Consider the following 24,394-nt stretch of genomic DNA (forward strand, 5'->3'; position numbering starts at 1 on the left):
GCCCTTCCGGTTACTCCCCGGTCCACCACGGGTCCTTGTCCCGATTGAGTGGAGGGAGCCGACTTCCGGTATAGGGTCAGCGCTCTAGTCGTTCCTTCCCTTACGCCATAAAACCTGATGCAGGGCGAAGCGCGCAGCGGACGCGTCAAGGTGGCCATACTGTTGTTTTGCCAGTCTACCTGGCGCTAGCTGATTGATCGCATTCGCTTCCTCAGAAAGGTTGTACGTTTTAAAAAATTGACTCTCACTTATTTTGTTGAGCACCAAAACATTTTAACAGCTTAAAAATTTTACTTTGCACACGAAGAACTCCTACCTGATCTTCTGCACACAAGCGCGTAGCCCTTCCGGTTACTCCCCGGTCCACCACGGGTCCTTGTCCCGATTGAGTGGAGGGAGCCGACTTCCGGTATAGGGTCAGCGCTCTAGTCGTTCCTTCCCTTACGCCATAAAACCTGATGCAGGGCGAAGCGCGCAGCGGACGCGTCAAGGTGGCCATACTGTTGTTTTGCCAGTCTACCTGGCGCTAGCTGATTGATCGCATTCGCTTCCTCAGAAAGGTTGTACGTTTTAAAAAATTGACTGTCCCTTATTTTGTTGAGCACCAAAACATTTTAACAGCTTAAAAATTGTACTTTGCACACAAAGAACTCCTACCTGATCTTTTGCACACAAGCGCGTAGCCCTTCCGGTTACTCCCCGGTCCACCACGGGTCCTTGTCCCGATTGAGTGGAGGGAGCCGACTTCCGGTATAGGGTCAGCGCTCTAGTCGTTCCTTCCCTTACGCCATAAAACCTGATGCAGGGCGAAGCGCGCAGCGGACGCGCGCAGCGGGCGCGCCGGCGGCGCGCCAAAGGCGTGCCAAAGGCAAACCCGTCTGCGCCCGTCTGCGGCCGAACGGGCCCAGGGCTCAGGAACTCTGGACCAGACACCCCAAATCATGCCACATACTCGAGAGAAAACCTGTTTGCTATCAGGGCCTACTCTAAGAGATGCTGTGTCCACCCTATGTCCCTGGACGCCCCCAAGAACAAATGTCCACACTGTGGATACATCCTTGCCCCTATGCCCAACACCTCGCCCCCCGCAAGTAAACAACTGAACATGGCCCTGCTGAATTGCAGATCCTTGCCAAAGCATGCCACTGAAATCTCCATACTACTAGACGAGTCAGACTTAGACATTATATTTCTTACAGAGACCTGGCTTTCACCTAGCTCGGACCCCGATGTGATTCAAGCAATCCCCCCGGGTTACAGGATCCAACGCCTAGATAGAACTGGCAGCATAGGTGGAGGAATTGACATTATTTATAAAGATCGGCTAGTCTGCCGTCTCTTAGATAGCCCTCTGCTGGACTGCGAAAATGTCCAATTTTCTATACAAGTGACCCCCTTAGTCACTTTCTCCGGGATCCTTGTATATCGGCCCCCAGGAACCCCTGGAAAATTCTGTAGCTCGCTACTTGAAACTACATTAAATCTTGCCAGTACTTCGTCCAATTTCACCGTGCTTGGAGACCTCAACCTTCATCTGGATGAGCTCTCTAATAAAGTGATATCTGACCTTATGCACGACCTCGCAGCCTATCAGCTCCATCTGATAAACCATCATGCTACACACTTGAAGGGCCACCTCCTTGATCCCATTCTGAATATCAAGGAACTAGAGGGACTAGACCCCATCCCCCTTCCTTGGTCAGATCATTTTCTGATCCCTTTTAAATGGCACCTTCCCCACATACATATTCCCCTGCGGTCGTCACGAACCTGGGCGCGACACTGGTCCAGACTCAATATCAAGAACTGGACCGATGAACTGGAACGGGCCATTCCTAGTCCCGACCCGAACCCAATAGCTGCAAACAGAAAGTTTCATTCATGGATTGAAAACTCGCTCAATACATTACTCCCCTATAAAAACAGTCTACAAAAAAGCGGTCCTAATAAATGCCCCTGGTTCACCACTAACCTCCGTAATCAAAAACAACAATGTAAAAGATTAGAACTAGCTTGGAGGAAAGACTACTCAAGGGAGAAAAAAGCTGCCTATAGATCATCGATTGCCTCCTATAAAGCAGAAATCAGAGCAACACAGGCGGCCTACTTTGAGGAAACAATTCAAGCCTCCTCCAACTCTTCCAAAGAAATCTTTCGCATCATAAAAAAACGTACACTTATCCCAGATCCCCCTCAGACAATTGACCCCACTGGCAGCCACTGTGAGGACCTGGCAGACTTCTTCTCCACAAAAATCAAAAAAATCCTTAATCTTTTACCACCCACTACGACGAACCATGCTCCGAACCTAGAACCCTTGGAAAACAAGAGACAGCTTGATTCCTTCCCCCCTCTCGCTGAGGAACACCTCTGCCACATCATAGAGGCAATAAAAAGTGGCTCCCCCAACGATCCAGCGCCCTTTAAAATACTCAAACAGGCTTCGCCCATCATCATTCCCCCCATTGCCAACTTAATCAATGCCTCCTTAGCTACACGTACAGTCCCACAGGATTGGAAAAAGGCCATGGTTAGGGCACTTTTAAAAAAAACCCACCTGGATCCCTCGGATTTGGGCAACTACCGACCCATCTCGCTGCTTCCTGGCATTAGCAAGGTCGCAGAAAAACATGTCAATCAAATACTCTCGACCCACCTGGAAACTCTGAACATGCTTCACTCCTCACAAACAGGCTTTCGCCCCGGGCAGGGCACCGAGACGGCGCTTATTGCGGTGGTAGAAGAATCACGAAAGATTCTGGATACGGGAGGCTCCGCAGCTATCATCCTTTTAGACCTCAGCGCTGCGTTCGATACGGTGAATCACCACATTCTTATTCACCGTCTCAGAAACGTAGGAGTGACAAGCAAAGCGCTATCCTGGCTGGAATCATTTCTGGAAGACAGATCCTTCCAGGTATTTGACGAGAACACTCAGTCCCAACCTGTTCCCCTCCAATGCGGAGTACCGCAGGGTTCCTCTTTGAGCCCTACCCTTTTTAACGTATACATGTCCCCATTAGCTCAGATAGTCTCCCCGTTTGGTATCCAGCTGGTCACCTACGCAGATGATACTCAGCTCATCGTGGCTCTGAATCAGGAAGACCAATCCCATAGCAATCTCTGTTTATGCCTCAAAGAAATTAACAGCTGGATGAGCCTCTCCCATCTTAAGCTCAATGGCGATAAAACAGAGATTATGCTACTGGGTAATCAAGCTGGCCTCAATCCAAGCATATCCTGGCCATTATGCATGGGACCTGCACCATCACCCAAACAAGAAATAAAAAGTTTAGGCGTATGGTTAGACCATGAGCTTACCCTAAGAACTCAAGCAAGGAAAACGGCGGCCACCTGCTATGGTATACTCCGCACGCTACGGAAAGTACTCCCCCTTCTACCCACCCACTCAAGAAGGCTTGTGGTTCAGGCACTTGTCCTTTCCAGGCTGGACTATGGCAATGCCCTCTATCTGGGGGCACCAAAAGCAGTGATTGCCAAACTACAGACTGTCCAGAATTCAGCCGCCAGGCTTCTCACTGAAACTAACAGCCGTAGCTCAGCCAAGCCCGCCCTGCACACACTCCATTGGCTACCTATACAGGAAAGAATCCATTTCAAGACCCTTTGTATTGCACATAAAATACTTCACAACAGAGGCCCCCCTGCTATCAAAAACCTTCTCAAACCTTACAAACCCACAAGAAACCTCCGCTCAGATCAACTTCATCTTGCGGCAGTCCCCAGAATTAGAAAGGCTCGATCAGGAGGTCGCCTGCTATCCTATAATGCCCCGAAACTCTGGAACACCCTTCCTCTTTCCATCCGTAAGGAAGCCAACCATCTGTCATTCAGGAAACAACTTAAGACCTTGCTATTCCCTTAAATTCCATCTTCTCCTTGGCCCTCTCCGCAGCGCTGGGATGCTTCCGGGTAGCCATGCGCTATACAAGAACATCTTCATTCATTCATTCATTCATTCATTACAGCCCATGTTTTGGCACTTCTCAGCCTCCCAAGGACATTGCCAGTAAGGTGAGGAGAAACCTGGGAAGATGGACAGGAAGCTCGGTGTGCGAGTGCACCTACTGCTGAGAGCTGCGGCAGACTCACCCAGCGGCTCATCATTCCAAGGTATAAAACACAGAAAGAGTGCCACGGAGCTGGGAATCGCCTCTCGGAGAACACTATTTAATGCAGGCCTCTAAATCCAAAGGTATGGGAAGCAAGCAGGCTGCCAACTGACAAACTTACACACTATGCTGAACTGCTTTAAGGCGACGAGGCTGAGCTCCCGGACAGTCCTTTCTCTCTTGCCTCTTAAAACAAGCATTTGCAATGCTATAGGTCTCGCATTTACATGAGTTTGAGTTATTGACATTGCAAATGATAATGCCTTTTATTTTTGTTTTCGTTTTTAAAACCTAAATAAAAGGCATAGTCATTTACAATGCCAATAGCTTAAAGTCGCGTAAATGTGAGACCTATTGCATTGCAAATGCTTGTTTTATCCTGCTGGGCTTGTTTTCCCCAGTCACATGCCTTCTGTTTGTAGGGAACTGGAAGTTAAAATGAACAAAATAGTACCTCAGTCACATCGGGAGCTGCAGACAGGCACTGATTACATTGAATCAATTGGTGCTTGGTCTCTGCTCCACAGAGAGCAACGGAAATGATGTTATGCCTGCATTGACGAATTACTAGGCTGTAACGAAAAGTGCCCCTCAAGCCAAAATATGGGTAAGCAACGGGCAGGCTTCATGCCCTTTTTGGATACAGGAGTGTCTTGTAAGCGAGACGCATGTGCTAGCGCATGCTGTCGCAGGTTCAACCCTAAAAAGGGAACATGAGATGTAGATTTTTAAATTTTTAAGTAAAAATGGCAACAAAAAGTATCACACGCCAATGATAGTCTATTAAAGAAGCAGAACCTAGGTGAGATTTCAAGCCAACCTCGCTAGAGCGTGGGTCAGATACTCCAAGTGGGTTTGTCCGAGTTAAAGATTTTACATTCTTTCTTTTTTATGGAGCTCAAAATCCTCTGAAGCTGTACATTGAAACGTTTGCTGTGAGGTCCTCCTGATGGCTCAGAAGATTTTTGAAAACCAACAATTTTCAAAATCCCAACTTTTCAGGGTTTCTGGAGCAGCTCCTCTGGGTCATTCTTACCGTTCCCAGGACCTCATGGACAGCACTTAGGAGCAAGCACGATACTGCAAACAATCCCACAGTGCACCTTACTTCTAACATTCACGTTAGAGAAATCCTTCTTCCCTTGTGCAGAGCCTGTAGGCCCACCGAGATGTGTGGCCAGGGAAAATGAGCAATACCCCTCTCTGTGGTCACTCAAACTCAGTATGGGGGTAGCACCCTTCCCACTAGGTTTGGTGCCAGTATGGCTGGGGGGACGAGGGATTGCCCTTTCTAGTTCTCACCTTTTATTTATTAGTGAAAGGATAGCTGCCTTTACAAGGTAATTAATTTCCTGGGTCTATTCTAACTGGTCTTCCTGCAAAAGGGATGAAAACACTACCCTATACCCAACTCATAATTCAGCTCTAGGAGCAGTTTTCACACCCCATTAAGAACAAGTACTCACACACCAGCTGTCAGTAGGCTAATGTTAATTTGCCTAATGAAGGTTCAAGAAGGTAAAATGTCACTTTCTAAAAGTTACCTTTTCTAAATATTTATTACAAATTCAACTTCACAATTAAATTGGATTGTCACTAAATATTAAAAATAGTATTTGAATCATTTTTGTAGCGACTTCCTGTTAAAAGTTACAGATTAATGTTTATAATCTGTACTTTGACATTTTCTAGGATTCAACTACAACCCTACCAGTTAAAATAGCTTTTGGGGAATACTCACTGGAGGAACATGCCTATTTTAATATTACATACCTTTCACTATTAAAAATTAGACACCCTGTGTTGTGGGCAACAATGTGTACTTAGCGGTGACTTATAATAATTAAAATCAGGATTTCCAGCCTATTAAAATCATTATTTTGACAGGTTTAACAGCAGGTATTTAGGCTTCTGCTGGCAGCCATGCTACACATGATAGCCTCAAGCCACGTTTAACAGGCCTGCTCTGTGGATGGCACAATAAGTCCTGTAGTCCGCAGGTGGCATTTAACTTTCAGACCCTGGGTGCACTTTCAGCATCATATATTAAGAAACTTATAGGCAAGTTAATTATGTCAGCCCCATTACATAAGCCAATTTAACCATGTTTAAATGGGAAGCACAGGGACTTTTCTCCCATGTAGCAGGGGTAATAGTGCACATACTTCTAAGTCCAGTGAAAATAGGGTCATAAAAAAGGCAGAAAATCTGACGTGATCATTCAGAAAAAGGAGGACAATAGTACTACTTTACATACTACAAAATCCAGTTTGTGAATCGGGCCCTGTGTCTATGGTGGACGAGATGCATTTATTACGAGAAATAACATCCAAGAAGGAATGCCACATGAAAATGGAAACATTAATACATTTCAGAAAGGGAATCAAATAGATAGACATTCTTACTCTGTCCCTACCCCTTGTCTTTCACTTCACCCACCAACCGATTCTGCCCCTTAAGGTGAATCTCTACACATACATGTGCTCCTACTATCTTTATTACCCATAAGTATAATCTGTCTTCTTGCCTAAAATGAATTGTAATCATTAAGCCTCTACCCCCATATATCACCTCACACAACTTTTTAATTGCACTTATCTTTGTCATTGAATGTGGTGGTCTCTGTCCCTACATACACTCACATGCACACACATTGCACTTTAGTGCTCATAAAGTGAGTCATTAATTACATCCTATTGTTAGTCAGACCTCCAGAGTGATGCTCATGCACACACACACACACACACACATTCATAACCTCACACTCTGGGTTCTCCATCACTCCTGCACGAGCTTGATCTCTGAGTCATTGACTGATGTTTAGTTGCTGCAGCTAAAGATAAGAGGAAAGGATACTGTCAGTCACAGTTCCTGTCATCTGCTGCCACACATGACACTCGTAGTACAGCAGAGGAAGACCTGGGACTACCCTAGCGCCTTATAGCAGTAAGCTAATATCATAGCTTTTAGGTTGAAGCCCACCAGACAGCGCAGCTGCTAAAGACATCTTGGAGACATACGAAAAGATTCCCTGAGAATTAATTCCATCCATTGATTACCACTTGCTTAGTGGTTTGTAATTCACATTTGCTTGGTTTCTATTTGCGGACTTTATCTGTTTTAGGCTATGCAGCTTGAGTTCGCTCCTCCTGTAGATCATCTCTTGTTTACTGTACCCTTCCACTAGCATTCAATTTCTGTAACCAGGCCTCTAAATCTTGTTCTTATCTTGCTGCATTTGCTGTGCACTCAAAGACAGAGGTCAAATGTCAGGCTCTGTCATAAAAGGGAGCTTGATGTTTACCTTTCTTTCTCCGACTTTAAAGTGAGAGGATGTATGTGACAATCATGCTGGCTAAGGGGGGTGTACTGCAGGAATGCTGCAGGATGTTATTTTTTTCTAGCACACATCAAAATGTAAATGTCTGTAAATAAGCTGTGCAGATATTTAAGAATATATCAAAATTATCAAAGCACAAATGAAGAAAAAATTTTGTAATTATGAAGTGTGGTGGAAATAAATATTTTAATACAATAAAAAACAAATCAATACACTAGGTGATGACATTTCCACACATTATTGTTTATGCGCTTTCTACTTTTATCAGGAAAGCTATATGTCTGTGCAAATGCTCATTTTAATTCAATATGTGTTGTCTGTAATGGCAATGGGCTACCACACCATGCATACTCAACTTTATGCCACTGCAATCCTCTCTGCACCACTCCACTGCACTCTACTCTGTATCAATCCACTCTATGACACACCACTCTACGCCTCCCCACTCTTCATCTCTCTGCTGTACTTTCTGCCACTCTACTCCATGCCTATGCACTCTACCCCACTCTGCTATACACCACTGCACTCTACGAAACATTATTCTGCAACACTGCACTCTCTGCAACTCAACTCTATGCTATTCTACTCTGAACCACTGCACTCTATGCTTTTCTACTCTATGCCACTGCACTCTACTCTTCACCACTGCACTCTATGCCATTGCATCCTATACCACTCTAATCTGTTTTGTATCCCTGCACTTTACGCAATTGCACTCCACACCACTCTCCTCTATGCCACTGCACTTTGCCCTGCACCACTCTACTCTACTCCACTTCACTCTATTCTGAAACAATCTATTTTATGCCACTGCACTCAATGCCACTCTACTCAACTCCACTCTACGCTAGGCCACTCCACTCTACCTTGTGCCAATCCAATCTACCCTGAGCCTCTCCAATCTACACCACTCTACTCTACTGTGCACCTTACTTTACGCTGCTGCACTCTACACACTTAACTCTATTCTGCAACACTCAACTCTAGGCCACTGCACTCTATGTTAATCTACTTTGCACTACTGCACTCTACGCCAGTGTACTCTACTCTACAAAACTCTACTCCACACCACTGCTCTCTACGCCACTCTACACCACTGCACTATATAACCCTTTACTCTGCAACACAGCACTCTTTAACATGGAACTCTACACCAATCTACTCTGCACCACTGAACTTTATGCCACTGCACTCTAAGCCACTGCACTTGCCCCTGCACCACTCTATTATATGCCACTCTACTGCACTGTACGCCAATGCACTCTACACCACTCTACTGTGCATCACTCCATTCCTCACTATGCCACTGCACTCTACGCCCTGCAGTCTACGCCAATCCACTCTACGCCACTCTATTCTACTCTGCACCACAGCACTCTATGCCACTGCACTCTAAACAACTCTATAACACTGCACTCTACACCACTGCACTCTATGCCACTCTAGTCTGCGCCATGCTATTCTACCCTACTTTATTCTATCCTGTACAACTGCACTCTACGCCACTGCACTCTGCACCTCTGCTCCACTGCGTTCTATGCTGCCCAACTCCACTGTACCGCTCTACTCTTCACCACTCTACTCTATGCCCCTGCACCATACTCTAAACCACTGGACTTTACGTCACTGCACTCTACGCCAATGCATTATGCATCACTTTACTAAAAACCAATGCACTCTACATCACTGAACTCAATGCCAATCTATTCTGCGCCACTGTACTCTATGCCACTTCACTCTAGGTCACTCTACTCTACAACACTCCACTTTTCAACATTACACTCCAGGAGACTCCACTCTGTGACACTCTACTCTATTGAACTCAACTCAAATCTATGACACTCTGCTCCATTCTATGCCACTCTACGACACTCTACTCTACTCTGCAATACTTTACACAACTCCCTCTATGCCACTCTATGCTACTTTACTCCGCTCTATTCTACGAAAAACTATTCCACTCTACTACTCCACTCCACTCTATGCCAATTCACTCCAATGCACTCTATGCCAATCCACTCTACAATACTCTACTCCACTCTATGCCACGCCAAACGGCTTTTCACTTCCCCACTCTATGAAACCCTAAGCCACTTCACTACACCACACTCTACACAACTCAATGCACTCCACTCTACAATATTCTGCTCCAACCACAACACTCCATGTCACTCTGTCACTCTGCGCCACACCTATCTATGACACGCCACTCTACACCACTTTACGACACTATACTCCACGCAACTCTATGCCACATCACTGTACACCATGCCACTCCACACCAGGCCTATCCCCATGACACCATTACATTTTAGCCATGCTGAACAGTAGCCATGCTGGCTGTACAACATGGCTAAAACACATTGGCAAAGCTAATAGCTCTTGCATAAATGAATCCTATTGGCTTTGCAAATGCTTGTTTATTGCACTTTTACTTTTGGGATGACTAGGTACACAGATTTCTAACAGTAGGCAGGGCTCGGAAAGGAACCATTTGACATGGGCATATCTGCCAAGTGCCCCTGGCCAGGCACACATCTTCAGTCAGCCCTGGGTTTTTAGCCAAGAACACTTTCTATTCCGAGACTTGTAGTTTCACTTTTAATAATTGCAAGCGTGGGCTGAAAAATGGCAGCCTTTAAAGTGCTGCTGACACTGCCCGAGCTATTGGCCTTGTCACAGTAAATGTCTTTTACTGTTCAGCATGGCTGAAATTCACTGAAAGCCCAGAATCACAGGATGTGGAGCAAATGCCAAATCTCTTCACCCCCCCCCCCCCTCCCCATGTTGGGTTTTTTGCCCTGCCCCTCCTAGCTCAAAAAAGCAATATGACGCAGCCTGCACTGGCCACATGATGGCGCTTTTTTCAGTGACTTTCAGCCATGCTGAACAGCAGATATGCTGCTGGACAATGGCTACCAGACATTCTCATTGACAAGGCCAACGCAGGGTTTGGCCGTGGAGTAATGAGGGCCCTGCTACGGCCCCCCAAAGCCGCTTTCCAACAGGCTTTACATGTCAGAAAGCCTGACACGGAAAGCCTGTCGGAAACTAACATCGTAATCCTGATGGCGGAAACGCCATCCTTAGGGATTATGTTGGGGCCACGAATCCAGCCGGTTTCAATTCTGACCACCTACAGTGTTATTAGGCGGTTGGAATTGAAATCGGAGATGTTAGTCCCTAAGTGATTTGTTCACAGGATGTTGAGCGTCACTGCCGAGACTCGAACCCGATTCCCCAGCTTCGAGGTCGACCACTCTAGCTGTTAGTGAGGGAGAAGCTGCAGGATTGAGCGGGCCTGTAAAGCTGCCCCCTAGTCTCTGAAAAGGATTTACCATGGGCCATAGGGAAGGACTGGAGGCATATATATAAAATCGTATACAATCTCTAAACTGTAATGGAGGGCTTCAGGACAGGACTCATTCAGCTCTCTGGCTGCGGGTGGTTTGGGTACAAGGATAGCGGGGTTGGGCATAAGGCAGCAGGGCAGAGTTGAGGCAAATTGTCAAAGCTGATTCTAGCCCCTCTGCTGGGGATCCTGGCCCCGCCCCCATGAAGGGTGCCCCTGTATCACTGTCTCAAACAGCTGCAATCACAGATAGTTGTATCATCCTCGCGCTAAGAGGGGAGCCCTTTTGTTTCCCAGCGGATTTTGCCCCTGCTGCCTCCCGGGCAGCGAACACTATTCCCAGCCTGCAATGAACTGGTTTACATGTTCTCTCCATTGAAAGGAGGCTAATCCTCGCCGGGCCTTTGTGCAGCCGGTGCCGGGGGAGGCGGGAGGCGAGCCAGGCTCGGCAAGGTGTCCCACTCTCCGTCCTTCACGGACTGCATGGCGCGGCCCTTGTCGGATCGGTGGTGGGGGCGGCGGGGGCCATCTTCTTATCCTCCCAAACAGCGGGCCCTGCTGATGAAGACCTCGGCGGTACCATGTAGGGGGGATTATCGGGAGGTCAGGGGGCAGGACGGATTAGTCAAAGGATGCATTAGTCGAGGGAGATAGGCCGCTGTGTTCCACCTCCAAGACGCGGGTGTTAATTGATGGGAAAATATTTTATTCCTTTCCACCACCCTCCTTCTGCCCCTTCGACTTCCATGCCGTTTCAATTTGATCATAGTTTCTCTATGCTCTTTTTCTTTGTTTCTCTATTTTTCCTCCTTTTATTTTTCTCCGTTAGTGTTTTCCACTTGTATTTTATTTTGCTTCTTTCAATCTCTCTCATTTTTCGTTCTTCCTTCCGTTTTTTCTTTGTTTTATTCTACTGTTCTTTCTTCATTTCTTATATTTCTTTTCCTATATTGTCTTCCTACTTTTCGTTTTTGCCGCCTCCACTTGCCTTTCTTTCATATACTCTTTTGATTCATGTCAATTATTTCTTCCATTTCTTTTCCTGTATTTTTGCCTTTTTTTGTGTGTTTCTCTCTTTCATAACCTAAAATCTTTGATGAAAAACCGACGATGGTTTATTGACTCAGTCTACTTATTTCAAGAGAGAACATACATTTGTTACTAGTACCGAAAGATTTTTTGTCGATTGAGTGAATAATTCTACATTTGTTATTAAATTGCATGGGAATCGTCTAAGGTTTAGCGGTTTGCAGTGAAAATTAAAACGAAGATCATGTAAACCTATTTAGCAAAAACAAACTACAACTAAAACTTTGATATTCTGCTGCTGTTTCGTTTTCTGCATAATTATGGATTTTGCCACATAATATGCAAATTTTAACAAAAAAAATGTTGTTAGCTCAAACGGATCAAAAGTTACTAAAATCGCGGAGAGTTGTGTTGCTGCGCAGTAAAAAGCTGTAAACAAAGAACCACTGGTCATCTTTCAGTTGCTTATTACTGTATTTGGATGAAAAACTGGTTCTAATGAGGTGAAACCTTTGCCCCCAGACAGTGTTAACTTGTGAAAAAGAAATCACAACATTTTGAAGTAATACTATCACAAAATATGCCACATTATGTCGCATAATTTACCTTTTCTTGACACATAATTTAGTCAGGCCTTCCACATAATTTGTTCCTCCACTGCCGCATAATTCTGGTGGCCCTGACATAAAAGAATGAAAATGAGGGGATAACCCATTAAAAAAAAATAGCTTCAAAAGTTTGTTGTTTTAGTTTCAGATGTTATTTGTCCATTATTTTTGAGCTCTTATATTCAAATGAGTTAATATCACACTGAGCAGTGTCTGCCAAGGGATAAAAATCTGATTGGCCGCACTCTGCTAGTCCTACCAGCGTGTTACCCCAAAGAATTGTGGTCCATGAAGTAGCGTCGGCGGGTACGCCTATGCCAAAAGTTTCAAATGAAAATAAGTGTCGCGTTAGCCATCCCTGGACACGTGTTTCGAGGTAGTTGCCTCTCGTCAGCAGGGAGTAGGTATGTGTGTAGGGTTGCTGCGTAGCCTGCCAAAAAATATTCTCAGGTAAAGTACCACTCAAGGCGCGCAGGTGCGTAGCCATGGGCTCGTCAGCCCCACCAGCTCAAGAGAGCCTGAATGTAAACAAAAATCCGATTGGCCGCACTCTGCTAGTCCTACCAGCGTGTTACCCCAAAGAATTGTGGTCCATGAAGTAGCGTCGGCGGGTACGCCTATGCCAAAAGTTTAAAATGAAAATAAGTGTCGCGTTAGCCATCCCTGGACACGTGTTTCGAGGTAGTTGCCTCTCGTCAGCAGGGAGTAGGTATGTGTGTAGGGTTGCTGCGTAGGCTGCCAAAAAATATTCTCAGGTAAAGTACCACTCAAGGCGCGCAGGTGCGTAGCCATGGGCTCGTCAGCCCCACCAGCTCAAGAGAGCCTGAATGTAAACAAAAATCCGATTGGCCGCACTCTGCTAGTCCTACCAGCGTGTTACCCCAAAGAATTGTGGTCCATGAAGTAGCGTCGGCGGGTACGCCTATGCCAAAATTTAAAATGAAAATAAGTGTCGCGTTAGCCATCCCTGGACACGTGTTTCGAGGTAGTTGCCTCTCGTCAGCAGAGAGTAGGTATGTGTGTAGGGTTGCTGCGTAGGCTGCCAAAAAATATTCTCAGGTAAAGTACCACTCAAGGCGCGCAGGTGCGTAGGCATGGGCTCGTCAGCCCCACCAGCTCAAGAGAGCCTGAATGTAAACAAAAATCCGATTGGCCGCACTCTGCTAGTCCTACCAGCGTGTTACCCCAAAGAATTGTGGTCCATGAAGTAGCGTCGGCGGGTACGCCTATGCCAAAAGTTTAAAATGAAAATAAGTGTCTTTGGGGCAACACGCTGGTAGGTGGAGCAGTGTGCGACCAATTGGACTTTTGTTAATATTCAGGCTCCTTGAGCCGGTGGAGCTGACGAGCTCATGGTTACGCACCTGCGCGCTTCGAAAGGTACTTTACCTGAGAACACTTATTTTAGCAGCCTACACAGCAACCCTACACACTCACCTACTCCCTGCTGACGAGAGGCAACTACCTCGAAACACGTGTCCAGGGATGGCTAACGCTACACACACATGCACTCATGACTCGGGCATAGGCAAACCCACCGAAGCTGACTTCAGGGACCACAATTCTTTGGGGCAACACGCTGGTAGGTGGAGCAGTGTGCGACCAATTGGACTTTTGTTAATATTCAGGCTCCTTGAGCCGGTGGAGCTGACGAGCTCATGGTTACGCACCTGCGCGCTACGAGAGGTACTTTACCTGAGAACACTTATTTTAGCAGCCTACACAGCAACCCTACACACTCACCTACTCCCTGCTGATGAGAGGCAACTACCTCGAAACACGTGTCCAGGGATGGCTAACGCTACACACACTTGCACTCATGACTCCGGCATAGGCGTACCCGCCGAAGCTAACTTCAGGGAACACAATTCTTTGGGGCAACACGCTGGTAGGTGGAGCAGTGTGCGACCAATTGGACTTTTGTTAATATTCAGGCTCCTTGAGCCGGTGGAGCTGACGAGCTCATGGTTACGCACCTGCGCGCTACGAGAGGTACTTTACCTGAGAACACTTATTTTAGCAGCCTACACGGCAACCCTACACACTCACCTACTCCCTGCTGACGAGAGGCAACTACCTCGAAACACATGTCCAGGGATGGCTAACGCTACACACACTTGCACTCATGACTCGGGCATAGGCGTACCCGCCGAAGCTGACTTCAGGGACCACAATTATTTGGGGCAACACGCTGGTAGGTGGAGCAGTGTGCGACCAATTGGACTTCTGCCAAGGGATAACTTCATGGGCTGAAACGTCTTCTGTGGAGATGATTGTGTAAATTGGAGGCCACTGGCTGCATTTTGACAAGGATGAGGTTGTTTCATTCCTCCAATAAAATTAGTACTTTTGAGGTAGGTAACAACAAAACCTGACACAACTTTTCGTATAGTCTTTCTTAACACACTTCTGCCGTTTGCATGTGCTTTGATTAAAAGCCCCACACAGAGGGGCATATTAGCAAGGGCCAGCGATAATTATCGCTGGCCCCACATAGCGGTAGAAATATTATCGCCGGCTATCGCTGAAAATTATTGCCACGATAACGCTATATTAACAATACATAGCGCTATGGCGATGATATTTCAGCGATAGTGGTGTTTACCATGGAACATCGCTGGTTTTCCAGTGATGTTCCATGGAAAACAGTGATAACATTGCTGAGACGACCCTGTGGTCGATATCAGCATAATCCCCCTACCATTATTAGTATGCCTTAGTCTGGAACTTAACAGACGTTAAATTCCAGCGTTAAGGCCTAGGTAGCGCTATTTTTTTTATCGCTGCACTTCCTTGTTAATATCGCAAAGCTGCCTTCGCGATATTTTCATGTGTTGTTTTCACAGCCACGCCTTCTTTGCATTTCATCAGCGATGGAGACGAGGCTGTGAAAAAACGGGCTCTACATCAAAGAAACACGCGCTAGCGTGTCCTTGATGATATTGCGATATAATTATCGCCGCTTATCGCCCAAAAACGGACGCTAAAGCGGAGATAATTATATCGCCAGCCCTTGCTATATGCCCCAGAGACTTTTACAGCGATTTATTACTTGATTTATAGCGCTCAGATTCTGGGACAGCCTGAAAACATCTATTGGGCCATGACGATGCATGGTTGACCAAAGGTTCACAGGATACATCGAGGGGGTCAGGGTTGCACAGGTTCTATTAACAAGCATTGGCACAGCCTTTAGGTATTGCCTTTGTGCTCTATTGGCTTGACGAAAAAAGAAGTGGCGGCGCAGCTGCTGCATTATTTTACAGGTGTGTGCATGTGTCAATGCGCATGCAAGCCTACATAAGGGCCCTGGCTCTTTTTCTTTTTACTTATCGAAGGTGGATAGGTAAAAAAAAAAAGATTGCAAAAGTGCTTTCTTAAATAAATGATCTTAATTTAAAAAATATATATATATTTAAGAGGGTTGGGGATTGGGTGGGAGTGAAACAATACGGCGGGTGGGAGAGAAGTAACATGACGGGCAGCGAAAAAATGCAGAATCTCCTATTTCTCCATGGGAGCTTGTGTTACTGCCGGTTTACGGACGCAGCACAAGCTCTCATGGAGAAATGGGAGTATGTAACCGCACTATGGTGCCGATCACGATCCGGTAAAAAATTCCCCCGTGCGACTCGTATCGGGTCTTATTACCGTACGAATCGTACAAGTGCCGTACGAACTGGCAATCACGATTCGCATGGTAAAAAGTCATACGAACCGCACTGGGAATCATTCCCCACACGTCCTCGGGTCGGAAAATGTGTCCGACACGTCCTCGGACGATTTACCTTACAAACGTGAAAAGCCAAGTCCGACCGAGGAATCACGATCCAACCCGTGCGTCCGAGCGTACAACCGTATGGAAAAAACACCGTCCGCACCGAACTCCTATAGCAACCATGGAGACATGTGCCCGCATACGCGCCCAACACTCCCCCCAGCCCCCGTACGTCCGACACGCACCCCCCGTGTATGTATACCCCCACCCGTCTAGGTACACCCCAGTACGTTCAAGTCGTACCCCCACCCCAGTACGTGTCGTACCACCGTGAACCTACACCCCAGTACGTTCCAGTCGTACCCCCACCCCAGTACGTGTCGTACCACCGTCAATGTACACCCCCCCACCCCTGTACGTGTCGTACCACCATCAATGTACACCCCAGTACGTTCGAGCCCCACCCCCACCCCAGTACGTGTCATACCCCCCGTGTACCTACACCCCAGTACGTTCCAGTCGTACCCCCACCCCAGTACGTGTCGTACCCCCCGTGTACCTACACCCCAGTACGTTCCAGTCGTACCCCCACCCCAGTACGTGTCGTACCCCCCGTGTACCTACACCCCAGTACGTTCCAGTCGTACCCCCACCCCAGTACGTGTCGTACCACCGTCAATGTACACCCCCCCACCCCAGTACGTTTCGTACCACCGTGAACCTACACCCCAGTACGTTCGAGCCCCACCCCCACCCCAGTATGTGTCATACACCCCGTGTACCTACACCCCAGTACGTTCCAGTCGTACCACCACCCCAGTACGTGTCGTACCACCGTGAACCTACACCCCAGTACGTTCCAGTCGTACCCCCACCCCAGTACGTGTCGTACCACCGTGAACCTACACCCCAGTACGTTCGAGCCCCACCCCCACCCCAGTACGTGTCATACCCCCCGTGTACCTACACCCCAGTACGTTCCAGTCGTACCCCCACCCCAGTACGTGTCATACCCCCCGTGTACCTACACCCCAGTACGTTCCAGTCGTACCTCCACCCCAGTACGTGTCGTACCACCGTGAACCTACACCCCAGTACGTTCCAGTCGTACCCCCACCCCAGTACGTGTCGTACCACCGTCAATGTACACCCCCCCACCCCTGTACGTGTCGTACCACCGTCAATGTACACCCCAGTACGTTCGAGCCCCACCCCCACCCCAGTACGTGTCATACCCCCCGTGTACCTACACCCCAGTACGTTCCAGTCGTACCCCCACCCCAGTACGTGTCGTACCCCCCGTGTACCTACACCCCAGTACGTTCCAGTCGTACCCCCACCCCAGTACGTGTCGTACCCCCCGTGTACCTACACCCCAGTACGTTCCAGTCGTACCCCCACCCCAGTACGTGTCGTACCACCGTCAATGTATACCCCCCCACCCCTGTACGTGTCGTACCACCGTCAATGTACACCCCAGTACGTTCGAGCCCCACCCCCACCCCAGTACGTGTCATACCCCCCGTGTACCTACACCCCAGTACGTTCCAGTCGTACCCCCACCCCAGTACGTGTCGTACCCCCCGTGTACCTACACCCCAGTACGTTCCAGTCGTACCCCCACCCCAGTATGTGTCATACCCCCCGTGTACCTATACCCCAGTACGTTCCAGTCGTACCCCCACCCCAGTACGTGTCATACCCCCGTGTACCTACACTCCAGTACGTTCCAGTCGTACCCCCACCCCAGTACGTGTCATAACCCCCGTGTACCTACACCCCAGTACGTTCCAGTCGTACCCCCACCCCAGTACGTGTCGTACCCCCCGTGTACCTACACCCCAGTACGTTCCAGTCGTACCCCCACCCCAGTACGTGTCGTACCACCGTCAATGTACACCCCCCCACCCCTGTACGTGTCGTACCACCGTCAATGTACACCCCAGTACGTTCGAGCCCCACCCCCACCCCAGTACGTGTCATACCCCCCGTGTACCTACACCCCAGTACGTTCCAGTCGTACCCCCACCCCAGTACGTGTCATAGCCCCGTCTACCTACACCCCAGTACGTTCCAGTCGTACCCCCACCCCAGTACGTGTCATAGCCCCGTCTACCTACACCCCAGTACGTTCCAGTCATACCCCCACCCCAGTATGTGTCGTACCACCGTCAATGTACACCCCCCCACCCCTGTACGTGTCGTACCACCGTCTATGTACACCCCAGTACGTTCGAGCCTCACCCCCACCCCAGTACGTGTCATAGCCCCGTGTACCTACACCCCAGTACGTTCCAGTCGTACCCCCACCCCAGTACGTGTCGTAACACCGTCAATGTACACCCCCCCACCCCTGTACGTGTCGTACCACCGTCTATGTACACCCCAGTAGTTCCTGGCGCACCCCCAACACAACCTCCTAAGTACGGAGCGCACCCCATGCCCCAACATCACAACCGCATGTACGAGTCGTACAAAGCCACACACAAGGACATCATAGTACAACCAAATGGCCCATGTACACACCGTACACACGCTCAAAACGCACGTACACAACCAGGACAAAACAAAACAACACAAGAATACACCATTCGAAAGGCACAAAGCCACTAAACATGGCCAACAACCACTAAAATAACACAATCACTGACCTGCAACTGCCAAAAACAAACAGAGGCCCAATACACCACCACTCCTTATAACACACCCACCCAAACTTCAAACACTGCCACACCCACCCATGGACCAATAAAAAGGGCCCACACACACAAACCATGAGCCTTTGCAACAGACTCACTGCTGCCAGACACCACAGAACCAGACTACAAGCTACACCACACCTTACACTTGCACACCTTCACACGACCACCCTCACAACCACCCTCTCATCACATTCACACACACACACAACCATCCACACCCCCCCCCAACATCCACACACCCCCCACACCCACACCATCCCCACCCACACCCCTCACCATGCCCACTACCAAGAATCCAAAGTTCAGTCACCGAGAGTTGGAGGTCCTTGTTGATCAAATCCTCAGAGTCGAGCCACAGATCTTTGGAACATTGGTCAGAAGCACCAGCCAGGCAGCCAAAACAGCCATGTGGCAGACCATCGTCGATGCTGTGAATGCCGTTGCGGACACCAGGAGGACCAAGCAGGATTGCCAGAACAGGTGGTACGATCTGCGGAGGAGGGTCAGAGCCAAGAGGCAGGAGGAACACGACCAGGCCAACGCCACCGGAGGAGGGCCCTCCCGCAGAGCCGTACAGTACCATCCCTGGGAGGAGAGGGTGATGGCCATGCTGCCGGTGGAGGCAGTTGAAGGATTAGAAGGACTCCGAGACCCGGGTGAGTACACAAACAACGCACCTCACATGGGGGGAACTGCAACCACAACCAAAATTACTAACAGGCACGCAACCACCACAAGCCATCGCATGACTCAACCACACTCCATGAGCAGGCACATGCCACTGCTGCCACCATGCCCCATGCACCCAGCTGGACAATGTCAAGTCACAGGCCACAGAAGACAACAACACATGACACGGTAACCCGGATGGCGGGAGGCTGGGCACCAAAAATCACATATTGCGACTCCAAAGCAGACAACAATGCCCTCTGCCCATATGGCCTAGGTCACAGCCAGACAAACAGTGTGTCCCAACACAGGAATGACTTGCCAGCAAATGGCGGACGCCTTGCATCAACACATGGGGGTGAAGGCACTGTTTTGCACATGACAGCAGCTAATGAACAGCCAACATTGTGAAAGAGTGGCAGCACACACCACCACAGCAGCAGCGCACAGACACACATCACACCAAATGGGTGCCTGGAGATCAGAAACAAACTCACATCAACAGGCCAAGGGCCACTCAAAGATTTGCTAACAGTGTGTGCCCAGGAAGCTGGGCCAAGGTGACAGAGGGTGACACACGGAGGGAGGGAGAGGGGGACACAGAGGGAGGGAGAGGAGGACTGAGAGGGAGGGAGACGGACAGAGGGAGGAGGCTGACACACGGAGGGAGGGAGAGGGGGACACAGAGGGAGGGAGAGGGGGACTGAGAGGGAGGGAGACGGACAGAGGGAGGAGGCTGACACACGGAGGGAGGGAGAGGGGGACACAGAGGGAGGGAGAGGGGGACAGAGAGGGAGGGAGAGGGGGACAGAGAGGGAGGGAGACACAGGAAGACGGACAGAGGGAGGAGGCTGACACACAGAGGGAGGGAGAGGGGGACAGAGAGGGAGGGAGAGGGGGACAGAGAGGGAGGGAGACACAGGAAGACGGACAGAGGGAGGAGGCTGACACACAGAGGGAGGGAGAGGGGGACAGAGAGGGAGGGAGAGGGGGACAGAGAGGGAGGGAGAGGGGGACAGAGAAGGAGGGAGACACAGGGAGAGCAAATCAGTCCTTTGGTGTGTGGGAATGTCTGCTCGTCAGCAGGTGGACTGCGTGCATGTAGACAAGGGTGGCCAGTGCCAGAACCCCCCCTCTTCATCATGGCAAAACGCAGGGCCATGTCACAACCTGTACACGAGCACAAGGACAGCTACCTGCATCATATAAGTGTGTGGATCCACTCCATGTGCACATGTACAGTGCTACAAGGAAGGCGCAAATGCATGGCTCGCCACACCTGCACACTCCACTGCTGACTGCAGTCACACTTGACGCAGCAAGTAAGACTGTGCCACACATAGTTAAAGGGGCCAAATTGGTGCCCAAGGGACACACCCATGCACAAGTGCACTGTGAGTGGAATGCAAGACAGATCCTAATTCCAAGAGGAAATGTGCCAACTTTGAAACGGATGAAACATGGATGTTGCATGGACCAAAATTAACATTGTCTCTCTCACACACAGGTCAACGTCGTGCTGCACCCCCCAACACTGGGGGGGAACACTCACAGGACCCGGATCTGCAGGAGACCGATCCCACCGGCAGCGACCACTCTCACCACTCTGCGGACGACCCCGACCGACCTGGCCCCTCTGGTGTCCAACCACCTGCAGCACCTGCGTCAGGTACAACCGTGCCAACCACCACCCCCACTCCTGCCACATCCCAGGAGACACCCAGGATCCCTGCCCCAACACCACAATGCAGCCAGGCTCGCCAGGAGGGACACGGTGTCCCGGGCACCCAGGAGGAGGCAGGCGACAATGCCAATGCCACCCCTCAGGGGTCCCGGAGACCCGATGTGCCCACAAGTGCAGGCCAGGCGCAAGTGGGCAGGGGTGGTGGGAGTGGAGGACGGCGGAGGCGCGAGCCTGACCAGTTGGCTGGGGATCCGGTATTTTCCCATGTCCGTAACATCCTGGACTCATACCGGCAGGACACCACGGGCATGGCCCAGGTTGTGTCCGTCCTCGAGGGGATCAAGGTCCAGCAGGCCCAGCAACATGCGGAGCTAATAGCCTGTCTACTGGTACACCAACGGAGGATGGAGGACAGACAGGCTGAGCAAGTGACGGCGTTCCAGGGGATTCACGCTACACTCCGTCGGATGGCCGACACCATGGCCGACCCTCCCTGTGCCAGAAGGCGGAGAACATCACCACCCACAGGGAGGGATCAGGAGGAGGAGGAGGAAACATCCGACGGAACATCCCAGACGTCGTCACGGCCTGCTGCTGAGGTTCCCCGCAGGAGGCCGGGTCGTCCACGGAAAGGACCGTGAGGGTGGCTGCTACATCACCATCTCCCAGGACACCTGGCCTGGCACCTGGCCCACTGGAGCAACAGCATCACAGCATCAAGAGACATTCTCTGCCACATGGCCCTGCTGGTCACTGGCTGACCAATGTTGACAAAGACTGTGGCATGGACTCTGAGGATTTCCAATGGCAAGGACACCAACTCCCCTACTGAACTTTGGATTCCCTAATCCCGGAAAGCCCCTCACTTTGTCCCCCCCCCCCAATAATAAATCACACTATTAAGAGTAGATGCCTGCTGGTAGCATTATTACCTAACATGTGTCTTGTACAGTCTAAACATGCCTGAGTCATCTGTTCTCTTCAACCATCCACACCCTGGGGCCTGAGTCTGGCACAGGACACATGGGTCACAGTTTATTAGGCAAGACAGACATGGAGCACCATACACACCCGTGATGGGCACAACCAGCTGAGGGGGTGGCCGAACAACCGTGCTGACAGACACATTGAGTACAGCAACAGTCATGCGCAGAGGTCAGGGATCCTGGCCAGTGTCCTGGGGGGCACCCAGGTATGTGTAGACAGGTGGCAGAACCATGTCCTGCAAGCTTGAGTCCGGTGGATGCAGAGAATGGGGTCATGGACAACGTTGGATGCATGGGGATGGCACATGTCACAATACCCACACAGTCATGGACATCATGCCCAATACACAGTCTCAGCACACACACACAGCTTGCATCTTGCCACTCGACACATTGACACATAGCCACAATCAGGGAATACCATGCCAGACATGCAGGATGCACCGTGCCAACACACCAGCATTGACTGAGAAGAGGCACCTTGGAGGCATAGGGACACCTTTATTAGTCATGTTTTTGGGATTGCAGAGGCAACTTGAAGTACACATGAACACATCATGTGGAGTAACATGTGGGTCCAACACTGGCACCCCCCTTCTGCAGCACAAATGCGTGATAGCCATGGTACTGGCACACAAGCGTCGGCTAACAGCTAAATACCCACAGCTGCACACGGAGAGCCTGCCATACACCATAGATCCGCTGATGTGGAAGTCCCACGCCATGTCAAGCCAATGTTAACCGTATGTGTCCGAGGGCAGTGTCACACACATTGATGCCATCATCACAATCCACTATCCCATCACTGATGACTGACAACCAGGCAGCCCATCTATTCAGGTGTACCCAGCTGCATGTCGTGTCCCATGGGGATGCCACATGTCTGCAGAGGAACCAAACCCCGACCGGGGCAGTGTGCACACATCGTGAACAACTGCCACACCCAATACACCCCAGATGCATCCCTTACCCCATGGAGACTTCCAAACGTGTCCGTGCCTGTAACGCTGAGTCAGCCCACGATGCCATGTCCATGAGGAATAGCAGTGCCACAACAATGCAACCAGAAGATGGCATGCGCAGGTACCTGGGGAAGAGAGACACACAAGAAGTCAGCCACAAAAAGCACAGCCACTTGCATGTGCATTGACTCGACACATGTATGGATGACAACATGCTAGGTCACAATTATGAGTGGGAAAATACTACCATCACTGCCACCATCACTCCAGTGACACACCCACACACACCTCTGACTCACGTGCCATACATGCAGGTGGAGACACACATCACAACACATGCCACACGGGGACCAAGGCGTGCACACTCAGACACTGGTACTCACCACTAAGCAAAGAAGTCGCGTATGAGCCGAGTCCGGATGTCCTCTTGCGGCTCCACATCCTCCACATCACTAGCCCCATTGCCAAGCCCTTCGTCCTCCACGGGTGGATGGTCCTCGTCATGTTGATTCAGGATGAGTGGCACAGCTCTTTCAACTGCCATGTTGTGCAGCATGCAGCAGACCATGAAGATCTTGCAAACCTTCGCCGGGGCATATGGGAGTGCGCCGCCGGTCTTGTGGAGGCACCGGAATCGGCTCTTCAGCATGCCAAACGTCCTCTCTATCACTCGCCTTGTCCGGCCATGGGCGGTGTTGTAGCGGAGCTGGGCCGGCGTGATGGGGTTGCGGAGAGGTGTCAGCAGCCAAGGCATGTTGGGATAGCCAGCGTCCCCTACATGGAAAGCACATGGATATCGTTAGAACTGGCGAAGCGGTCGTGCTGCTCGGCCAAACAGAATACAGGACAGACAGACTGTACCCACCAACAACACATGCCCGTTCGTTGCGCAGCTGCATCATCATATCAGGCATCCCGCTACGCCTCATGATGTAGGCATCGTGTGCTGATCCTGGGAAACGAGCACAGACATGTGAAATCACCATGTTGGACAGACACACCACAAGGGCATTGATGGAGTGGTAGTGCTTCCGATTTCGGTACGCCACCTCCCGTGCGTGTGGTGGTCCAAAGCTACATGTGTCCCATCTATGGACCCAATGACATGGGGCATCCCTCCCAGGGCATAGAATCCACGCTTGACCTCTGTCATCTGTTCAGGGGTTGGGAACTTGATGAAGTCATCCAGGTGAATCAATATGGCCTCTAAG

General features: G+C 49.8%; 1 long non-coding RNA gene across 1 annotated transcript in view; it reads right to left on the reverse strand.

The window, feature by feature from the left end:
• LOC146784098 (uncharacterized) overlaps positions 1–24,394 on the reverse strand; it is a 104,147-nt gene that overhangs the window by 35,219 nt on the left and 44,534 nt on the right. The window contains exon 2 of the long non-coding RNA XR_014970494.1: positions 12,461–12,533. This is a non-coding gene — a long non-coding RNA (uncharacterized LOC146784098). The remainder of the gene's footprint in view (positions 1–12,460; positions 12,534–24,394) is intronic.

This window comes from Triturus cristatus, chromosome 11 (genome assembly GCF_964204655.1).
Source record: "Triturus cristatus chromosome 11, aTriCri1.1, whole genome shotgun sequence".
Taxonomy (NCBI): Eukaryota; Metazoa; Chordata; class Amphibia; order Caudata; family Salamandridae; genus Triturus; species Triturus cristatus.